Raw genomic sequence first — 21890 nt, forward strand, 5'->3', positions numbered from 1 at the left:
GTAGAAAGTACATTCACTCAAGTACTCTACTTAAGTACAATTTTGAGGTATACGTACTTTACTTGAGTATTATTACTTGAGTAGTTTCTGCTACTTCATTCTTTGATTCAACTACATTTCAGAGGAAAATATTGAACTTTTACTTCACTACATTTATTTTTTTTTGTCTTTAGTTAGTAGTTAATAAGATATAAAATACAAAATTCAGTGTAGTCATAAAACTGTTGATTGAAAATTCAGAAGCTACCCAACAGTAAATAACTCAAATTATAAACCTACGTGTTAGTTAACATTAGCTCCATCTTTACCAGCTGCAGCATTAAAGAGAAGAACACAATAACGCATCAATAAATATCACTGAAAAATATAAAGTACTTTAATTTAGTACTTCAAGTATATTTAGGTGCTAATACTTTTGTACTTATGTAAACCTTTGAATGCATACTTCTTCTTGCAATAGAGTATTATACTGTGGTAGTTGTACTTCTTGCACCACTGCTAATATATGACTGAGTAGAGTTGACACTTCACCTGACTGGCACTATTACAGTTAATCCTTTCATCTATTAGTGGACCAAAACAATTTATTATGTAATTTAATAGAATTAATTTAAGTAATTTATCAAGCAAAAAGTTGGAATATTTCATGGTTCCACCTTCTCACAAGTGGAAACGTCTCACTTTGTTTTTTTGTTTTTTTTGTCATTTTGGTTTTTGTAAATCGCTGAGTTTTAAACAAAACATCATATCAAAGATTTTTTTAAAAATTATTTTTACTTCAGATTAAAAGACTTTTAGGTAAAATAATAAAAATGATCTAGCCTTCCCACAGCCCTCTGATAAAACCTCTCTTAGTCAAAGCAGCTTCAGACTGTTGGTAAGTACATTTTGCAGAATGTAGCAGCTGTGTCTATGAAATTAGCAGCAGCTAACAGTCCTGCAGGGATGTGAGCCACCATCTTTCCTTCATAATAGTGCCACACATGATGAAGTGGTTAGAGATGAAACCTGAGAGACTCACGCACAGGTGGAAGCAAAACCGACACAGATGCCCAAAGGAAAGAAAGCAGCACAAAATAATTATGCAATAATGTGAAGCTCTGAAACTTAAATGAATTATTATAAATTCACATTTAGTTTTTAGAACAGACATGAACCTCTACACAGAGAGTCAGCAATGCCTTCTGAAACCGCAGCGGATGTGTGCAAAGAGCCGTAAGACTTCCTATTATTACCCTGAAATGGGCCGTGACAGTAAATATAATTCTCACCTGATCGTGATCATATGGAAACCAGGAGCTTTAAAAATACGCTACTTTAATTCAGCTAATTTTAAATGGTTAATTCGTCTAAAATGAGAGCAAGGAAGTTGGAAGAGAATATCGAATGCTGTCCAAGGCTGTGATTTTTTTAATCTTGAGGTCGTGAACTGTGTTTCAAATGGAATATTTTTTGCAGGACAGCTGTCCAAATGTCTATTTGTGTGTGAGCGGATAGTAAGGAGAACAAGGGAGTTGCTGTTTGTGCTGTTTGCACAGAGTAAAAAAAAAAAAAAAAAAGGAGGAGAGATAGTAGACAGATTCCTCTTTACTTTGCCGCACTGTTGGCAAACTGTCTGTCTTGTGTTGACGTGGCAGCATGATTGCAAAGCCTATAAACTCCTTTGCAGATGTAGACTCTCTATCTACTCTGTTGTTCCTACTTGTTTTCTTCCTTCTCTGCATCCTCCTTTATTCCTCCTCCCCCACTCAACCATCCCTTTTTTAATCCTTTTCCTCTGAAATTCCCACTTGTGTCTACGTGTGTGTGTGTGTGTGTGTGTGTGTGTGTGTGTGTGCGTGTGCGCGCATGACTACTAGGCCAGTTGCCTGTGTGATGTTCAGCCAACTCCTCCTAACACGCTCTCAGAATACTTCTTTGCGTTCCATAGTTGTGGATTCAAGTTGTAAAGCTCCAGAAAGGAGCGCATGAAATATAGCTGTATGTGTCTAACTCCAGCTGGATCTGCCAGACCAAATACAGAGCCAGCACAGCAGGCCAGACCCGCACTCAGACCTGACGGGTTCCTGAGAATTCCTATCGAGTGGAAATCACCTCGGCCCTGACCTTCACTGACTGAATGGAGCCGCCTGAACAATTTTACCAAACTGAGCATTACTCCAGAAAAGCTTTTACTGTCCAGGGAATGACACCTGAGTATTTGCTGCTCAGTACATACTTGTGTCAGTGTGTGTGTGTGTGTGTGTGTGTGTGTGTGGTTTATTACTCTTGTTAAACAGAAGGGTGTGGCTTAGTACTATTACAGAGGATAAGTGTTGGCATTTATATATATTGGCCAGCAGCAGGTTTGAATGGAAGATGTGCACTGTAAAACTTTGTAAAACATAAAAAACATAAAAATATTGATTTCCCTGCTGCCAACAAAAGGAAGTTCAAACTAAACTCAGCTTAAATGATCCTCTCATAAGGTAAAGTGTTGTAAAACCAACTGATGTAAGTTCACTGACCTTGAGGAAATAAGTAAATCAGACCTAAGATATTAATTTCAAGCAACTGATTAGTCACACGTCCATGTTAGTTGCATTTGCTTCAATGCTTTGTGAAGCTGTGTTTTATATGGAGAAACCGTACAGTGACTTAGCTTTTAACTGGAAGAGTCCATGCTTGGATGTCTGTTAATTGTCATACCATGTTTCTTAAAACTTCATTGATATGTTACATATATGGTAAAAGAGAAGTTGATTCCTTAAAAACAAATTTAGCTATATGATGTTTTACAGTCTGGTGAACTGTCCTGCCTGTTCTACCCTGCTGGGATAGGCTCCAGCAGATCCCTGTGACCCTAAATAGGAATAAACGGGTATAGATAACAGATGGATGGATGTTTAACATTGTGTGTGTGTGTGTGTCATGTAATGTCATCTGAAGTAATGGAAACACAGCCATGTGCGTGTGTGTTTTTTTTATAGTCTTTTTCCTGTCAGAGCAGGGTGGTCAGGTGTCATCTTGGCCAGATGTGAAATATATTAACTGGAGTCACCTGTTGTCAGTCTGCGGTTCGGTTAAACACACCAGACCAGAGAAAATCACTCAAAATGTAGCTGGAGCTGTTATCTCACCATGGCCTTCTTGTTTAACAGAGTTAGTACAGTATAATGATTGTAATGCACTGTTCACACTATAGTGTGTGAATAAGCATATACAGCAAACTCTTTTTTGCCAGTTTCCTTATCTTGAGTCATCCACAGGCTGTTTTTTATTGCTTGGATTTATTGTTACGATTTGGGATGAGTTCCCTTTAACATATTTTAGGATGTCATGTGCTGTTTATGTCATAGGTCATAAAAAAGTCATAAAATGTCTGCGCAAGGCACATTTCCCATAGACTTGTTTTGGAGCACATTATTTATGAAGTTAATGTTTTTAGCTTCAACATAAAGTAAACTGTCCCGCTGAACGCACTAATTCAACTGTGCTTTCTTCTCCTGACTAAAATTATTATCTGATCGGAAAAAGGACAAACATAATGTTAAATTATTGAATTTCATCCATCCATTATCTATGTCACTTAATCCTGTCCTGTAGATATAGGACAGGATGCGGTGTACACCTTGGACAAATCACCAGTCCATCACAAGGCTTAAATGATTGAATTAACAATGAAAGGATAAGATGTTACTTGATTAAATTAAAAAAGATTTTTAGGCTTAGGTGAGCAGGGGAAAGTAATGCAACTTTAAATTATCTGTTGAAGTTGTGATGAATCAAAAAAAAAAAGAATATATATACTGACACATGCATCTTATAATGAAATTAATGATTAGCACTGAACATGTGGGACAGGTGACAGAAGAAGCTGAGCAGACCTAATTGAGATGGAGGATGCACAAGCCTCAAAAACACACCTGCTTACAAGCGGCGCACACATGAACAGTCGCTTCACCAGCCGCACCCTTGCCTCCACCAACATATATTATCCACAAAGAGCACAGAAAAACAAGGCTGTGTGCCTGTGAAGTCATGCCAGGAATTCACAGCACGTATACTGCGAAAAAAAAACCCCAAAAAAACAAAAACAACACATGCCCTGATTTTTCTCCAAACAATGCAACACGTTGTATTTCCTGAGTTTATTTGTGCAAGAGGTCAAACTTGCAGCGATATGCTTGCTTGGCAGTGCTTTGATGGATTGTGTAGAGTGGTAATGTTGCAGTTTTTCATGGGAAGTTATTATTTTTTTTATTTTTTGGCAGGTGCTAAAGCATATAATGATTTTGCAATACTTAGTGCATATTTTATTTATATATATATTTCTTTTTTTTTTTTTTTTTTTGCAATACTTTAAGGGCATATTTGCAAATATTCACTGTGAGGCTGATGCAGGTTCATTCATCTGAATGTGCTACAGCCTCTGTGACTCTCTGGGATCAGGAACAGGAACCTACCTGTTGTTTAGGGCGATGAGAGGTCCAAGTCTTCTTCACTGACAAATTAGAAGTGTGAATTGGACTCAGCTCTATTTTCTGTTTCTCTCTGTCAATAAGCCTCGGAGCTTGGAGCATCTGACGGCTGAACACGGCGCGTTGGAGCAGGGTCGCAAACCTTCGTCTCTCTAGTGAGCTGCCTCCATATGACACGCTCTCTCTCTGTCTTTAGTTCTAGCTGTGCTAATTGTTCTCGTGGCTGGGGAGCTTTTTTGTCTGTCACTGAAGGCCTGTATATTCACATCTGTGGGTCACAGGCTCCAGCAAAGACTGGAGTAAAGTATGACAGCTCCAGTTTGTGTGTGTGTTTGCAAAGCCTAATGAGTGTGAGGGGAGACGGTAATGGCTGGAGCCTCGGTTCAGGCAGACATGAAGGCGTGTTGCAAGAAAGAAAAAGAAGAAAGAAATGAAAATCAGTTATAGGTATAAGCCATAGGTTGTTGTCAGAAGCAGCATCATTATATCTGCGAAAGTGGACCATCACCTGAAAGACAGAATATAGATCTCTGCTGGCCATTGTGATGTATTGTGCTGTAGTTTAGTAAATAAATAGACTGAGATTTTGGAAAATGTATATTTTTAATAAGCAGTAGATGAAAAGATCAACACAGCTTTCATGTCTGTATCTGAATCAGCCTACCAGTATGACCCTTTGCAAGAGTAGTCAATGGATGAAAGTTAGCAATAAATTAATCAGTCGTCTTTCTAACTTAGCTATTAGGTTTGTTAGTATCAGTTTAAGTTTACATAGTGATCTTAGTACCGTTTTACATGGATGATTTATGGCTTTGCGTTATTTTAAGTAGTAATCAGAGCAGAGCTCAGAAGAAAATAGTTAGAAATTGTTATTTCACTTGACTTTTTGCAAAGTTCTTTTGCCAAAAATCTACCTACTGCACCACAGTCTCCTACTGTTGGTAAAACAGGTTGAATAAACAGATGTGCTGCAGAGACCCAGTAGGTCCCAAATCATGCATGACTCAATGGTCATGCTTTCTCATCCAATTTGTCCTCTGTGCCTGCTTTATAATCATCATATCAGTGTTTCAAAAGTATAAGGATAATTATCCTCAGGGTTGTTCAACGACTGTGGCCAAACCTAACTGGATAAAACTTTTGCCTGAATTTGGGGAGGAACTGGAAGAGTGAGCAGCATGGACAGGAAAAGCCTGAGGTGGCGATGTAGCAATGACCTCAACAAAGCAACCGTTCCTCTGTTCTTGTGTCAGTAATAAATAAGTTGAGTGCGGTTTAATTGAGAGCATCTGATTGCTGAGTTATGCCGCTGCTGCTGTCACTACCAGTTACTGCTGATCCTGCCGCTGTCAGTGTTTGTGGGAATGAACTGAAGTCTAATGTGAGACGTTGCTGGCTGCGGTTTTCCTTTTGTTTACTGTTGTTTTAGTCTCTGGTATTTAAAGGTACAGTATTGCATGTTTCAGCTAATTATACTGTGGACCCCATAGGGCTGATTGCAGTAATGACTGGTTGGCTTTCCAAAGCATTCTGGGCTTTTTTCCCTCTCTCTCTTTATTTTGCTTTGGGACACAGTCAGGGGATTTTTGTTTGCGTGTGCATGTTTGTCTCTGTATACGTCTGCTTCACTGCACGCACATGTATTTCCTTAACTGCCTTCAAATATACATGTTTGTGATCACTTTGGGGTGGCGCCTTGCGGCATTTTTCACGGTGCAGGAACACATTTCATCTTTAAGCTATGAAATTGCCCATTTTATCCCGTTCTAATGCAACTTCCACAGCTCACTTAGCATGCAGAAACAGACCCCAGGAATGTTCTTTAATCAACCTTAATTATAGTTTCCCAGTCTCCACTGCTCTCAGGTCAGTTGTTAATCCAGGCTTCTAGTTTAAAAGTTCAGCGTTTCCTTTGTTCAGAGAGTGAAGGCCCTTTAACACCTCCTGCCAAGAACTAACCAACTTAAATGAGCATACAGTACATTCATTATATGGTTCTCATCTGTGCAGCCATGTGCTAGTGTCTGCACATAATAACAATACACAATGTTCAACTTCAAGATCCGTCCTCTGTGCAATCTGGAGTGTCTCATTTCATCTAATGAAATTCTTAGTAGTCCTGGCATTTAGTTTTATGTTTCTGTGGCATAGTTTGTTTGCAGCTGCATCAAGACAAATGCAGTGACAGGTAAGAATGCTGAATTTACGCATCTCTAAAAATGACTGCTGTCTGTGTTGTGTGACTGTCTGTCTCACACTTGCATGTAAACAACCAAGATTTCTGATCCAGTGCCACACAAAGGAATATTGAAAGCTTATTCAATAAAGACTGAAAGATAATTCAGCCCAGATCCAGTGAAACACACTCACATGTGGAGTGCGGATGTTATCGGCATAGTCTGGAAGCAAGGCTGACACGTTTTCAGAACACTGCGTGCTGGGTTGTGAGTGTGCTGGATGGGTCAGTGAGGTTTGACAGGGGAAAAACAGTTTGGTGTGAGTTGAAAATCTCATCTTGTCTGCCCATCCACAAACCCTCAACCTCAAAAGGCTTCATGTTTATGCATTTGAGACAATTTACTGAAGGGAAGAGAAGGACTGTGTGATTTGTGATAAATCAAACAGAAGCTGTAACAGTAGATATTTCCAATTTAACTGTAAGAGCTTTTACCTAAATAACTGAGTGGTCTCACCAAAATAATGTTAACATTTCCCTTAATGACAAATTGAGCGTTATGATTTTTTTTTTAACGAAACAATGACTTATGGTGAGGAGCTTCTCATTTGTTACTGTTATTGTGCCTGTGATCAGTTGAATTGTCTACCCAGGAGCAACTCAGTGTACATATGAAACACAGAAAGGCAACTTAGAAACTCTGGTTTTATGACTGCTTTTACATTACGAGTAAAGAGACAAATGAGTTGTGTGGGAGACTTCCAGCCTGTGAGTGTGTGTTTCTGTGTGTGTGTGTGTGTGTGTGTGTGTGTGTGTGTGTTCAGTTGGAAGGCGTTTGTCTCTGAATATCGATTGCTATTGACCAGAGCAGCATCTGAGATCGGAGGCACTGACAGTTGCCTCTGTGGCCAGTCACTTCTTTCATTTCTTCATTTCATTATGCATGCATTGTTGCTGTATTATGTACTATTTCTTATCTCACTCAGTTCATGTCAAGTGAGATAAGAATATGTGTGAATGAGCACATGCCTGTGTGTGTGTGAGAGAGCTGCTTATTGTATTCACCATGCTAACACACACAGACACATTCAGCCTGCAACAAGCAGTTTAAACTTGATATAATATTGCCCATCTTCTGCTCAAATACAGGGCCAGATAATCCACAAATCATATCACGAAAGGACTTAGTATTCTGTCCATCTTACTTGTTCAAATATATGTGAGCAAGTTTTTTTTTGGCAAAGCATCAGCTTCTTCTTCACTGCTACCTGACAAGTCCTGAGCATCCAACCTGGATGTTGCAGAGCTGTATTCTTCATCATACAGGGTGCAGAGAAGGGCTTTATTAATGCATTACACCAACTTTGTCAAGATGAGACTGACAAGGAATTTGCAGAGGGATCTGTTGTGTGAGACAGAAAGGGAAGAGCTGAGGTGAGAAGAGTTAATGATGCAGCTGCTGTGTGAGCTCCTGACAATACTGGGAAAAGCGCCTTTGTGACCTGTGGCAGAGCTCACATGACAGCTCTGTCGTGTGCACAGGTAAAGGGCTTTGAGTGCAGAAACCTGCCTGTATTGATGAGTGATTCTGGCATCATTCTCCATTGTTTGTTAACCAGTATTGTCTTGATTTAGCTTCCAGTCCACCCATCAACCTGGTTGTCTTTCATGTGGTAGCTACATTCATGGCAAGTGTAATGCAGCTGTTTATGTGAGCGTCTGGGTGTGCGTGCATGAATCTGAAATCCTTTGAAACCCAACAGCCACCCAGATGGACACTTATTGGAAAGTGATGTCCGTCCTGTTAATTTCCCACTTCGGTCTTTTGTGTTAGATGTTGATTCGGCTGTTAATGAGCAGTTTGAAGTGGTAGCATTTTATTCTGTTTTTAAACTAAACTTTCAGTGAAGGTTCCATCATTGCAAATGTTACAGAGGTATGTGCCACACCCACAAATTAACCTCGCTGAAGCTGGTGAAAAGCACCCGGTCTCCGAAAATCCACGTATCTTCACAGTGCTGCAGAGAAGCCTGTATAACACACTGACAGACAGCAGAGAGGTGGTAAATGTCTGTTGTGTAAGCAGCAGGAGCCTTTGAACTACCTCCTCCTGTTACACAACCAGTGGGGGCACCTGTTTCTCGCCACCCTGCAGTCTCTTTAACCTGTGCCTGGTGACACCTGAGTCTTTGTTGTCAGAAACCAGTCTATTAGTTTGACCTCGCTGCCTGTTCTCGCCGAAATGGCAGCCTTTTCCTTCCTGTCGTCGCTCAGCCCTGCCAGCGTGAAGCAGAATATGACTGCGATCTCTGAGATGGCTCGCTCTGTTCCTCTGACCTCCAAAAAGTTGAAAGAGAGATGCTACTGAACATGGAGTCAGAGCAGAGGATGATGGATGGCTCTAAGCAGTCTAATACTGTTGCCCTCCTCTACGGAAAGAGAACAAATATCTGCCAGGGCTGAATGATGTGTGTGCCCTCTGCTCCAATCACACAGGGTGCCAGCTTCTCTCATGTGGCTTTCTTTGTGCTGTAGACGCAGAGAAAGAGCACTGTGTGGACAAATAGCAAGAGTGAGAGGGATGGGGAGACTTAGAGAGCTAGGTAGAATGAAATGAGACAAAAAGCAAAAAGAAATGCAGCAGGGATGCAGGAGGGTTATTGTGACATTGAGAGACAGGGAACAGCTCTGTCAGACTGCTTGTCATCACACAGTGCAGATAGTGTCTTTTCCCTGGTCTAATGATCACCCTACAGTTATCATTTCTTCTTTACATTGGCCTATGATGGCAGGTAACTTCTCGAAAATGTCACATTATCATGACATCACTGTCCTCTGTCCCTAATGGGTGTTTTGTGAGCAAAAAGACATGCACACCAAGATTGCAGAACACTAAACTAATTTACAGTTGAATTATGGTTTTTGTGTGTGTGAGTCCATCTTTTCATTGCAACATTTTCTTCATTTATACCCAGAACGCAATCTTTGATCTATATTTTAGACAGTCAGAGTCCGTGTCCAGAATAGATAAAGGTATCACAAACTTGGCACTCCTGTCTCGTAAAGCCTGGCAACTTTGTTCATAAATTATTGCATGCCGGGGCGAGCTGTGGTCCTGAGGGTTTTGGAGGACACCTTTAGCTGAGACTGCTTTACACCTGTAATATAAATTAAGTGCGGGAGGGGCAGGGGAGGGGGATGGGATGGACACCTGAACCTCTTCCACAAAGCAATAGCTGCAACCTCCCTTTCCTGGCTCATGATTTATTGTGGCTGGATGGAGCAAGGCTAAGTTTTGAATCCAAAAGTCCTCAAGTTGCGACCTTATGGACGAATTGGACAAATTTTAAACAAAGAAATTGTTCAAGGCAAAGTAGGACATGAAGTCCTGCCCAGCTACCCATGCTGCACAGCTGAACTTCATTCTGCTTGGATTTTGTACTGCTGGAGATAATCTAACATTGCTGTTTTGAGATGGACTATTTACAGAGAAGCTCAAATGTTGAAACTAAGGGACGAGGTTCCTGGATGAGGATCTTTATTGATTATATTTAAATTTTCAGCAAATATGTATCATCCAAAGTTGTTCAAATGAGAGCAGTTTTTCTGGTAATAAAAGCTGTGGTTCCTTGATGCTTGGCTGTTGATTATCATCTCAGATTTATGGAGGCTGAATCTTTCAACAACATAAGCATCACACTTGGAGAACAGCAGGAATTCTCTGTTATGGGACGCAAACCAGAAGGGCTTGTTGTGAAAGTTTCCTTCTGCTCACAAGCATGCTTGTCCTGGACACACAAACTGTTGTACTGGCTTACTGGCAAGACGTTTACCCTCCCTGCTTCAAACTACACATGCATAAAGAATATGTAGCATCTGTCAGTGTAACATGTTTTATTAGTATCGGTAATATTTAAGATGTTTAACATACAAGATCTTCTTGCTAAGAAATGGAATGAGATCAGAAGCCTGAAACCACGAAACCATGTTTGTGTTCTAAGTACAGGGCTGGAGCCGGGAAGCAATTATCTTAGTTTAACATAAAAAACAGGAAGCAAGGCAAGAGCAGCTATCTTGGGTCTCTCAATTCTGCATTAATAGCAGGAACAACAGTCTAGTATACCTGTGGGCACCAGGGCAAGAAGTGCAACAGACAAAGGTCTCTGTTTTTCTGTAATTAATCGCAGAGGTAAAGGGCTTAACTTCAGGAGAAGGTGCATCTGGGCGTGTCCAACAATTATTTTTGCAATTTTGGTGAACACCAGCGTTGACGTATACTGGGCACAGCCCCCGGCAACCAGGCAAAACCTAGACACGGTAGACACTAGACAAGATAAGAACAGTATTTATTGTAGTAGTACTGCACATAAATATTCACTCAGTAGTCTGCTAATATCAGTGAGTGACAGAAGTGCACAGTGCACATGATTGAACAGGACGTATTGTTATTTATCATGGCTCAGGAGGTGCTTTAATCTGTTACTTTTATTATTACAGATAATTTCACATGCCTATTTTCAGAGTAAATTCCTTTAGGTTTGATGGTTTTGTTTAAGTCAGTGTGGCACCTGCATTTGCGATAAAAAGTAGTCTGAGCAGGTTTTAACACAAGTACAATTTTGAATCAAAATGAGCACCCAAATTGCACCGTGCTGCTTAATTGGCATAAATATGGCCAGGGGTACACCTTTGACCCCACCTTTCATTCATTCATGCCGGGAAAACACCAAATACATCAATGAACAAGGAAAACTGCACAAGGCAATTGCACAGGCTGCTTTGACTTTGTGCTGGTGGGAAAATAGAAACCTATGTCTCATTTCTTGAAACAATCAATAAATGTAAAAAAATATCTCACAGTATAGACAGTTTTCCAGTTTTTATGCTCATCATAGTGCTAGCTCAATAAGTATAGGCAAATAATCATATTTCTCAAAAGTATTCCTGTAAGCTCACTAAAATGAGCTCACTGTGACCGGTGCCAAGGGGTTAACAGTAGTGTTAGGACCTTAAAGTCTGTTTTTAGTTTAGTTGAGTTTTTTTTTTTTTTTTTTTCCTAAAGTCAACTTCAGGCATGTTGAAGCTCACTAAACAGTTTTAAATGAACCGAGAGAAGCTCTCCAGAATGACACGTCTGCAAAGTGTTTGTCATCAAGTTACAGTACATGCAATAACATCAGGCCTGATGGGACAGGATGTCGGCTTCTTCAAATGTGTCTGGGGGAGAAAATGGAAGAAATTTGTCTGAGCCATGGTTGTTTGTTCATCGTGGGAGAAATGATCAGCAATTCTGGAAGCTTCCAAATGCGCCATTAACAAATCATGAATCAATTTGAGCTTGTTCAAAATTTCAAACAGAGCTTCCATTAACAATTCACTGAGACCCCTCTGTCGGTCGGTTGTAAATAGCGCTGATAGCGCTGTGGCTGCCTCAGAATGAGCCTAATGCTTATGTGCCTGATCTTTGACTTTGGTGTGAAGGGCAAGGTCATAAACTTGGTTCACATAAGATCATTCCAAGAGGTGTAGTTATAAGCAAAAACTGACACTAATCAAAAAAAAAAAAAAAACTGTAATTACTGCAGAGCTGTATGTCTTTGCATCCATTTAACTAGAAATTTACATGAATGTGGCTCAAACTTCCCTTTTTCTTTGAAAATAACTCAGATTTTTAATGGGAACAACCAGGTGTTAAAAATGAAGTGAGCTCTGTAAGGTGCAAACACTGTCTTACCTGCAAACTCTCTCATCGTCTCTCTCTTGCGCACACACACACACACACACACACACACACACACACACACACACACACACACTCAAAACCTCCCTGCTTTCCCTGGTTTCCATGGAAACCTGTGGTGAAGGAACAGAGAATTCAAGGACAGGTATGTTTGCAAATGAGAGTTCCTCGGATCATATGTCCACTGAGCCACACTCTTCAGCCCATCTCATCCTCCAGCACTCACTTTTGCTCTCTGGTACTAACAGGGTGCCACGTTAGCATGAGCATTTTATTATGGAGAAATGTGAAGTATATGAGACTAAACATGACACACCATGCTATTTATGTGTTTGTCTTCTCTGAGTTTGGTACATCTGCAGACCGTGCTGTGTTTGTATGTATGTTTGCTCTGTGTGTGTGTGTGTGTGCGCGCGCGCGTGTATGTGAGTGAGTTTGTGAACCACGTGTTTGGCTGCCTCACATACAAGAACAGATACAAACACAGACACACTCCAATATGGTCCCTGATAACGAGACCAGATTGTCCCGACTTCACTTTCACCATAAAGGATGAACAACTGTCTCTAAATATCATTAGTAATGTGAAGAGTGTTTTCAGCACATGATGTTTTGGTGGAAAATCACACAGTAGCAGCAAAAGAATTGAGAAGGACATGTCAAGGACACAGTTTTCACATTTCCAATTTTTCACATGGTGCGTCTTCATCACTTCATCAGTGGGTAATAGGAACACAATATCTCACCTTTAGAGCTCTGTGACTGTGCTGTTTTCATCTTGTGGAGCGAAGGGACGGTCACATCTCTCCGTGATCAATTGTCTACTGTCCCTCACAGACATGTGGGTGATACACTTCGGTAGATTACATTCAAAATTATAGTTTGTTATACACTGCATTAAAACAAACAAACAAACAAAAGTAAGTAAAGGGCCCACACACACACTTTTGGAATTATTTTAGTTAGAATATTTGCATTTGAAGTAAAACAGCATTAGGTCTGTGTTGCATATCTTGAGTATTTTTCAAACTCTGTTTCTTTAAAGCTGCACCAATTAATGATTTTATATGGCTCAAACGATAATGTGACATATGGAACCTCAGTTCTGCAGTTTCCCTTTTGTACTACAGCACTTTAGCGCATCTTTCATCTCAGTTTTTTGGTTTCATGGTCTGAAACTCTACTGTTTACTCTCATTGACTCTGTTTCCACTGGCTGCGTTTTTAGCTAACAGTACCACTAGCTGTCAAAGTTAATAACTAGCTGGTGAACACAGTGCAGCGTTTATCAGCAAACAAACCGGCGTTCTCCTTCAGGGACTGGTGGGAAAATTAGTGGACTTTTGTCATATGAGCATTTATCTGCTAATGTTTTCAATTACATCTTTAAATGGTGTTATTATGTATATTTTCCCATACTCTATGTGCTGCAGTGTATATACTGTACTTGTTCAGTGTGCCATTACATTTTAGTGTTTAATTGGATATGAGTCTATATTTGGCATGTGTATCTCTTACATACTGTATGTCCTGTGTATTACAGGCTGCACTGAAGGACATGACTTTAGTACACGCACATGAACTGGCTGTTCTTCCCCTTATAGCAGTCCATACCATATGTCACCCCTGGAGGAAAGGCTTGCTCAGGCTGTTGCCATAATAACTATGTATTCTCTGTATCATGCTTCAAACATCACATTTACCCATAAAAATACACTCACACTTTTTATTTACCTGTCTCCGTGTGTGCATTTCCATGCGCTCATGTGTCAGCACTCTTCACACTTAGAGCTGCACTATTAATTCTGTCTTCACACTTAAAACCTTGTGAAACTTGTTAATATATTTGTGTTTTATTGCTGCATGGATATATCACTTTGTTTTCTTGTTGGTCTCACTTGCAGCATGAGGTCTCGTCACCCCTCCATCGCCGGTGTAAGTTGTAATGTTAACAGGCTTGATGTTGTCTGGGTGATGGTCTGATTAGTGGCAGAGCAACATTCTCACAAACTCCACACACATCTGCATGGCAACCAACTTGTTTGTCTCTTTCTGTCTCTGCTACTTCCTTGATTTGTCTTCAACACGGTCATAGCAAGCGATTAAGGTTTTGTTAGTGGAGGGTGCATGCGCTTGTGTATGTCTCTGTTATATAACGGTGCTGTGTACAACACAACACAAGCATTATATTCAGAGATCACTGAAATCCACGTTTTTATCAGCAGCTATTTGAGGAAAGAATGCACATTGTTATTTATTTAATGGACAGGTCCAAGTTTTTTTTTGTTTTTTTTCCACGCCGGCACTTGTTTGCCATCGTTTATAATGTTGTATAGGACAACTCCATCGATAACTGAACTTTTAAGAACATTACCAGTCTGCTTGAGGTGCTCATTGGGCTTTAAGCTGTACTAATCAATATTTTTATATTAACAATGGATCAAAGGAGGCCACTAGTGGTGACAAACCCACAAAGAATTATCGCTCGATTCTTCGGTTCCCTAGAGGCGTATGGGATCTTTGATGTCTTTAATGTCTTTCTCATTGTTTTAGTTTGACAGCATGAAATTCCACTTTCATCAACCCAGCTAAGACAGCTTGAGGTAGCTTACTTCGGCAAATAAAATGAAAAAAAAACAAAACAAAGATAAATCCACTGTATGTTGACTGTCCTACACGAAACAGGAAAAATTATACAGCAATTATACAAGCTGAGCTTAGTGAAATCAGGTTCTTTTCTCTTTACTTGCTAGATACTTAAACAATGTAGACAGCTATTTGTAGCTTTAAACAGAATCACATGGGAGAGAATGACTTTAGTAATTAAAAGCTAAGTGTATCAACAAAATGGACTATATATATATATATATATTGATGGTTTTGCCACCATTTATAAAAGATGGCTCCAATAACACTTCAAGACTGTGTTAAGGGTTTTCTAAAGTAGATGGTGAATATAAGATTATTCTTATATTAAGCTGCCTTCAAGCAGTTTTAAGTAAGTAATGTGAGGTGTTTTTATTGAACAAATTATTTAAACCATATTACTGTAAAGTCTGGGCTGGAAAAAGAGGTAAACCTATTCTTTAAAGATGGAAGACATGCAGTGGCAGCGTTGTGCTTCATCATTTTGGGCTTTCCTGTTTATGACTGCTCTGTCTGCCTAAGCCAACAGCCAGAAAGGGAAAAGTAGACCTGGTATGCTTTCTTTTTCCATCATACTCACACGCTCTCTGTTTTGGTTTTAATTGGCCGTTCCTCTCGCCTCACTCCCTCTCTCTCTGCACTCCGCTGTTTGTCTTCATCCTGTCCCTTCTTCTCTCTGTCCATCTTTCTCTTTCTCTCTGCATTTTTCTTATTGTTTATTCTCTTGTCTTTCACCCAACTATTTCTGTCAGTATGTCCATCTTAGTTGCTCTCTCCCTTTTCCTGCAGAAGCACTGTGTTTGTGTCAGGTCTTGGCATGGGTGGCAGGCTTCCATATGGAAGTGTTCAGGAGATGATATAGAACATATGTGACCCTAGCTCGCTGGCTGGGGACGCTGTGGAGATCACACCGTGTCATTAGTGGTGGTGAGAACGCCAGCACTGCAGTGCAAGGGAGGAGAAAGAAGTATAAGGACAGATATAATTAGGTTAAGGAAAGGGGAAAGGGTGAAAAAGGAGGAAAAGAGCAAGACATGGTGCTGAGTACATTGTGTCCTTTATTGAGCTCACTCGGTGTGTGTGTGTGTGTGTGTGTCTGTGTGTGTTCTGGCCCCTAGCTGGTTGGGTCTCAGTGCTGATGTAAGCCCAACTTGGCAGAAAAGCCAGGTACACTCTAATGCTTCAGTGTGCATTCAGGGTTTGCTTTGAGCCTGGCTCTACTAGGACCACCTTTAGCAAACTCATTTTGTCGGAACAATGCATAACAAGATCTGTCATGATCCATGAACTTATTATTGTAAAGAGTAAATGAGTTTAATACGGTACTTTCGTAACATTTATCCAAATGTTACTTTGCTCCAGCAGCTCCACTGTTTCACAGTCGAGAAGACATGCACTGATGTCATACAGCTTCCACAGACCTCAAAATTAAAAAAAAAAAGAGAGAGAGAGAGACTTGATCTTCACATTTTCCATAAGATGCTTCACACGGCATGATTCGGTTTTCATCGTTGATGTCATAGCCTGGCCTGTTGAATCATTTGGTCAAGCCACAGTTATTTTGGTTTGGCTCGTGAAGGTCAGCAGAGCCTAACTTTATTTCCAGTTTTACACATTGTGTGAGAAATATTGCTCATCTAAATCCATTTCATTGCATTTTTTTTGCTTTGGTATGGACTGAGCCACACAGAGAGGTTTGACTGGGAAATATGTAAGCTGGTCTTCCAGCATTCATAGTAGAGGGTGCATGTCCTCAGACCTACACTGTTGGAAAATAGGTGGGTGTAAAGTAACAAAGACACAACCTACTGCAGTGGAGTGTGAGTGCTTTCACATAAATCTGCATTCACTCTTTTCTAGGCAACTTTGGGGCTGAATATTAAATTCCACAACAAGGCAACAAGCTTTTACTGCCTTTATTGGTCAGATCATACAGAGGATCTAGCAGAGCTTTAGTGCCAAAGCAGCTACCTGCTGATGCTGGAAGTGGGGCTGCTGACAGCAATGAGACTGAACCATACAGTAAATATGGAGCATGTTCAACAACAGTTGAGCAGCTTTCATGAACACAAAAAAATCGATTTTGTCTTCTTGGTATTGGTACCAGCATTGGTAATGCTCTGTGTTTGACATCAGAAAGCTAATGACCTAGGGCATCTTCACAACTCAGTACCTAGATCTAATCTAATAGTAATCCTTCAGAACTTTGCAATCCAGATATCATATCACTATGTCACTACCATCATTGGCTGCTATTTGCATTCACTTTCCTTTCTACTCACTTTCAAAGCCCTCTATGGACTTGAACCCCCATTTTTCATAACTCCCCCATGAATTTGTTACACTCAGATGGATCCATGCCTCCACTCCATCCCTATTCAGTCTCCCATCGCATCGCACTCTAAAACCATTTCCCTTATTACTTCTCACCTTTATTTTCTCTGCAGCTTTCCTTTGAAACATTGAAATATTTTCGTCTTATTAAGGCACTGGTTACAGTTACATGCACAGTAAGACCTAATGGCATTTACCACATATTACATTATTACTTATTTATTTATTACGACATGGGGAAAAGAATTTTTTTTTTCTCATGACACAACTTTATTCTGCATTTTATAAGCATTGAAACCTTCACCTTATATGAAGTCAAGAAGGAAGTCAAGTTTAGAGCCTGTTTTCACGAGTCAGTTACAAAACAGGAATGTTTATTTAGTGAGACAGTCTTTTGTAATGATACAGGAACAGAAAAGTGTGAATAGAAGTGGGGAAGAAAAGAGAAAATGAAATGAGAAGACAACAGCCTCTGGGGTGAGACTTAAACCTGAATAATTCAGTGGAAATTAAGAACATTTTAAAGTAAAAAAAATTCGAGCTAATTAGATGTGCATGTAAAAAAATGAATAATAGACTATCTGGAAGAAAGAGGGTCAGAGAAGCCAAGATAAGACAGTGAAGCAGGAGAACCACCCAGTAGAGAGAAAGATGGCGACTGTGAGAGACAGACAGAGCTTGTTTGCTGAGACATTGATTCAGGGCCCCTCGAGACTGCGTCTTCCATTTACCATTTGTGTCTTTCCTTCTCTCATCCTCACCTCCGCCCATCTTTCCTCTCTCTGGCGGATCATTCGTAGGGAACAAACACCGCCGCTCGGGAACACCGGACCCTTGGTTGCTGGGCAACCACACACCGACTTGATGGACTAGAAGCAACTTCAGAGGCCTCTGTGAGAACAGTATCAAGGTTGTTTTTAGACCTGAGTCCTGATAGGGCCCACAGCAGAAAACACAACACGTGGAAACATGCTAGAAACATGTAACAGAGTTCAAAAAGATGCCTGATCTGTTCAACTGCAAACAGATGCATGTACCCATTCATCATATTAGTAACGGAAAAAGCATCTTGGAAGAAAAACTTGTTGACTGACTATTACAGTTCATGTGTCCTGTATTTTACTCTTCTGTTGTGGATGTCAAACTTCTCTTTTGCCGCCCTCCCTGTTTTTCTTTATGAGGTCTAGAGGGAGGACTTCCTCTCTCCACCCTGCTAAAGATGAGTGTGGTTTTGATAATAACAGACAGTTAATAATTAAAGGCTGAAACTGCCTCAGTGCTCCCCTTTATTTCGCCACCATGCCACCAGCCGATGTGGACGGACAAAATGTGGGTGTGTTTGCACAGTATGTTGCCATTTTTTCCCTCCCAATTTTACTTTACGTTTTTGCGTGAAACATGGACGTGTATTTGTGTCCATATGTGTGTGATTAGCTCTTCATAAATCTGTTGCTAAGTTCCTACTCAAAGGTGCGTCAACATTGAGGGATGAAGTGAAAAAGGCATATAATGTTTAGTATAGCACAGAGACTATACTAACTACATCCATAACAGTCTGTAGCCCTTCTTATTCCGGCTTTTTTCCTTTTGTTATCGGACTATGGTCTTTAACTAGACCATCTCACTGTATATAATTATTGAACAGAATTGTCTAAACTAGATGTGTCAACTAAACCCCATACTGACCTTACTTTTCACAGTAAGTGGGTCAGGCTATGATAAGCTCACACTGGCTATGCCTGTTCATTCAGTTAACTACCAGTGGTTACACTTGGCACTTACATGATGTAAAAAAAACATCACTAATCAACTAATCTCTGCATAAAACTACTTTCTTTTGATGTATCCTGGTTAGTATAGGAATGCATAATCCTCCACTCGGTACATTTACATCATATCTAGGCAAATCACCTTCACGCATGCACAGGATTATAACCTTACCCAGCATGCATATGCACAGGCAGAAACAGACTATTGAATGCCTGCCAGAATCACTGGGGATCCCTTAAAAACACACACAATGGGTACAGTCAGAGACAGACATTTTTTAAACAATTGGTCACTGCTGAGTCCCTCTTTGCCACTGGGAATGCCCTTTTCTGTTTTACAGTAAAAATACTGCAGCATAGATTTTTTTATTACAGTTTCTAAACACTCCTGCTTGGAAACAAAGAAGCTAAAGCAGGTCTTTATGGGCAAGCTAATGCATTTGTTACTAGCCAGAGGATATGCTCAAGGTATAGGGAAAATTATGAGGAATCTTGGCAATAAAATGTTGCGAGCTGGGGATCTTTGAAGTTTGGGAATGGTTATTATAGGAATGTGAAGCTATATCTCACTCAAGACAAGGGGTGTGATGAGATTTGATGTCTGAAAGAGGAGGTCCGTCCTTAGCCTCAATATAGAACTATAAACATCACCTACCCTGTATACAATTGTAAAATTTCTAGACATAAAATTTTATTTAAAATAAAAGTGGAATGATTTTAGTCAGCGTCAATAGACCTCATATTCAGATAAAATGAAAACCCTGTACACTGACATATCCTGATTACTTATTTAGAGGCTTGTAGCAATCATTATATTGCTAGTAAAATTAGTTCACAAAGAAAACTGCTTTTATGTGTCAGAAGAAAAGAGATGGAGAGAGAAGTCAGTGTTCTTAAACCATGGCCTTTTCATGCTGTTAAGGTAACCTCTGTGCTTCTAGTTTCAGGCGATGGCTGCAGGGATTTGTTTCTATTCAGCCAAAAGAGCATTTGTGCAGTTAATACATGAGGCCTGGCTTACAGCTGTTGTTCCCGTTAAGGTTTTCTATACCAAAACCAGTACTTGTGCACCAGGGCATTGGTAATGCTGAAACAGGTCTTTCAGAAGTGTGTTGCTACAAAATTGGAAGCATGTGATTGTCTAAAATAATTCATCATGTGGTTTTCAAGATTTTCCAGAATTAAGGGTTTTAGCCCAAGAAATGAAAGACAGCCTTAAAACAAAAATACACAAAGGATATAGGCGGTGTGTTCACATATACACAAAGCACATCACTATTTTTATATATGTGTTTGATAACATGTTTTTTCAATCAAAATGTAATGCTCATAAATAGTCACTGAGTTCACATAAGAGAGAGAGAGATAAATTCAAATGCATGGCACACACCTGCAGTCCAGCTGCCACAGTAAAGACAGAAAAACTGGAAAGAAAGAATGGTATGTAGGACTGTTAATCCTCACTTTGGAGGCTGCTTTCATTGCTAACACAGGGGGAAATCATGCAGAGGTGTGTTGCTTGTGCCTCAGTGTCTTTGTATAGATACATACATCTGTGTGTTTATTGTATCTGTGCACAACCATCTGTGCATCGGTGTGTGTGACCCTCTGCTCCCTCACACAGAAGCAGAGAGGCTTATGCAAGTCCATCCTAATTCATGTGGATGAGGTATTACCTTTTCCAATATGAGTGGTGTTGTTCCAGTGACCTGGTCCAACCCAGGTATTTCTTTTCTTCCCTCTAATACCTGGCATCATCCTCTTAGTGGGCCATAGGTCGATTAAGCACAATGAAATGTTACAAAGAGAGGTGCGTAAGGATGTGTGTGTGTGTTTTAGGTTTATATGTTGTGGAGAAGAGCTGTGTGTGGAATGCGGGGGTTGATGTGACGTATGTGGTTGTGTGTTTGTGTGATTCTTCCTGTTATAATTTTGCTCAATAGTAATTTTTCAAATTCCCAAATATGTGATGATTACGCTACGGGTAGATGCTGATTCTGCCATACTTGGCTTTTTCAAATCTTCCTATATGTCCAGGGTCACCGTGGGGTTTTGAACCTGCTGACCTTAAATTATCTGTTTTATGTCATCCACTCCCTCTGTGTGCCCATCCATCCCTCATCCCTCTCTCATTCTCTTCTTTTCCTCTTACAGTTTTTTGCTCTAAGCTCAGAGACACATCCACTCAGGGACATTGACAGGGTGCTGAAAACTAACCTTGCCTCACAAAGGTTCAAGTAAGGTAAAGGTATTAGACTGAAAGAGGGTGATTGAGAAAGAGATAAAAATAAAAATGTTTGAAACAATTGCGACAGACAAGTTCGCCCCTGGCTGTGTAAAACAGAGTGTATTTCCTGAGCAGGACATATCGAACTTGTATCTGAGGGAGGCCTCCCAGAGAGCAATGTCTCCAGATTGCTCCTGACACTCTATTACAGGGTTATGTGGTTGTCAACAGTGGTTTCAAAAAAGGGGTCAATGTGTGAATGGAGGTGCTATGAGAAAGTGCTAAAAAACTGAGACTATTTCACACAAAACATGAAAGTGAGAGACTCTCCATTTACCACAAATTCATCTCTCACTTTTTCTCACCCAAATCTCAAGTGAAGCAACACAGCTCTCCAGTTGTTGCTGAAAATGTTCCAGCACATGACAAAATGTTCTAAATCCTCACTGTTATTTTATGGTGGCAGACACAAAAGTAATCACAGCATGATGTTCTGTTTATTGCATTTTTAGCTCTGCATAGATTGGACCCACTCTGCT

This window comes from Mastacembelus armatus, chromosome 10, assembly GCF_900324485.2.
Source record: "Mastacembelus armatus chromosome 10, fMasArm1.2, whole genome shotgun sequence".
NCBI classification, from domain to species: domain Eukaryota; kingdom Metazoa; phylum Chordata; class Actinopteri; order Synbranchiformes; family Mastacembelidae; genus Mastacembelus; species Mastacembelus armatus.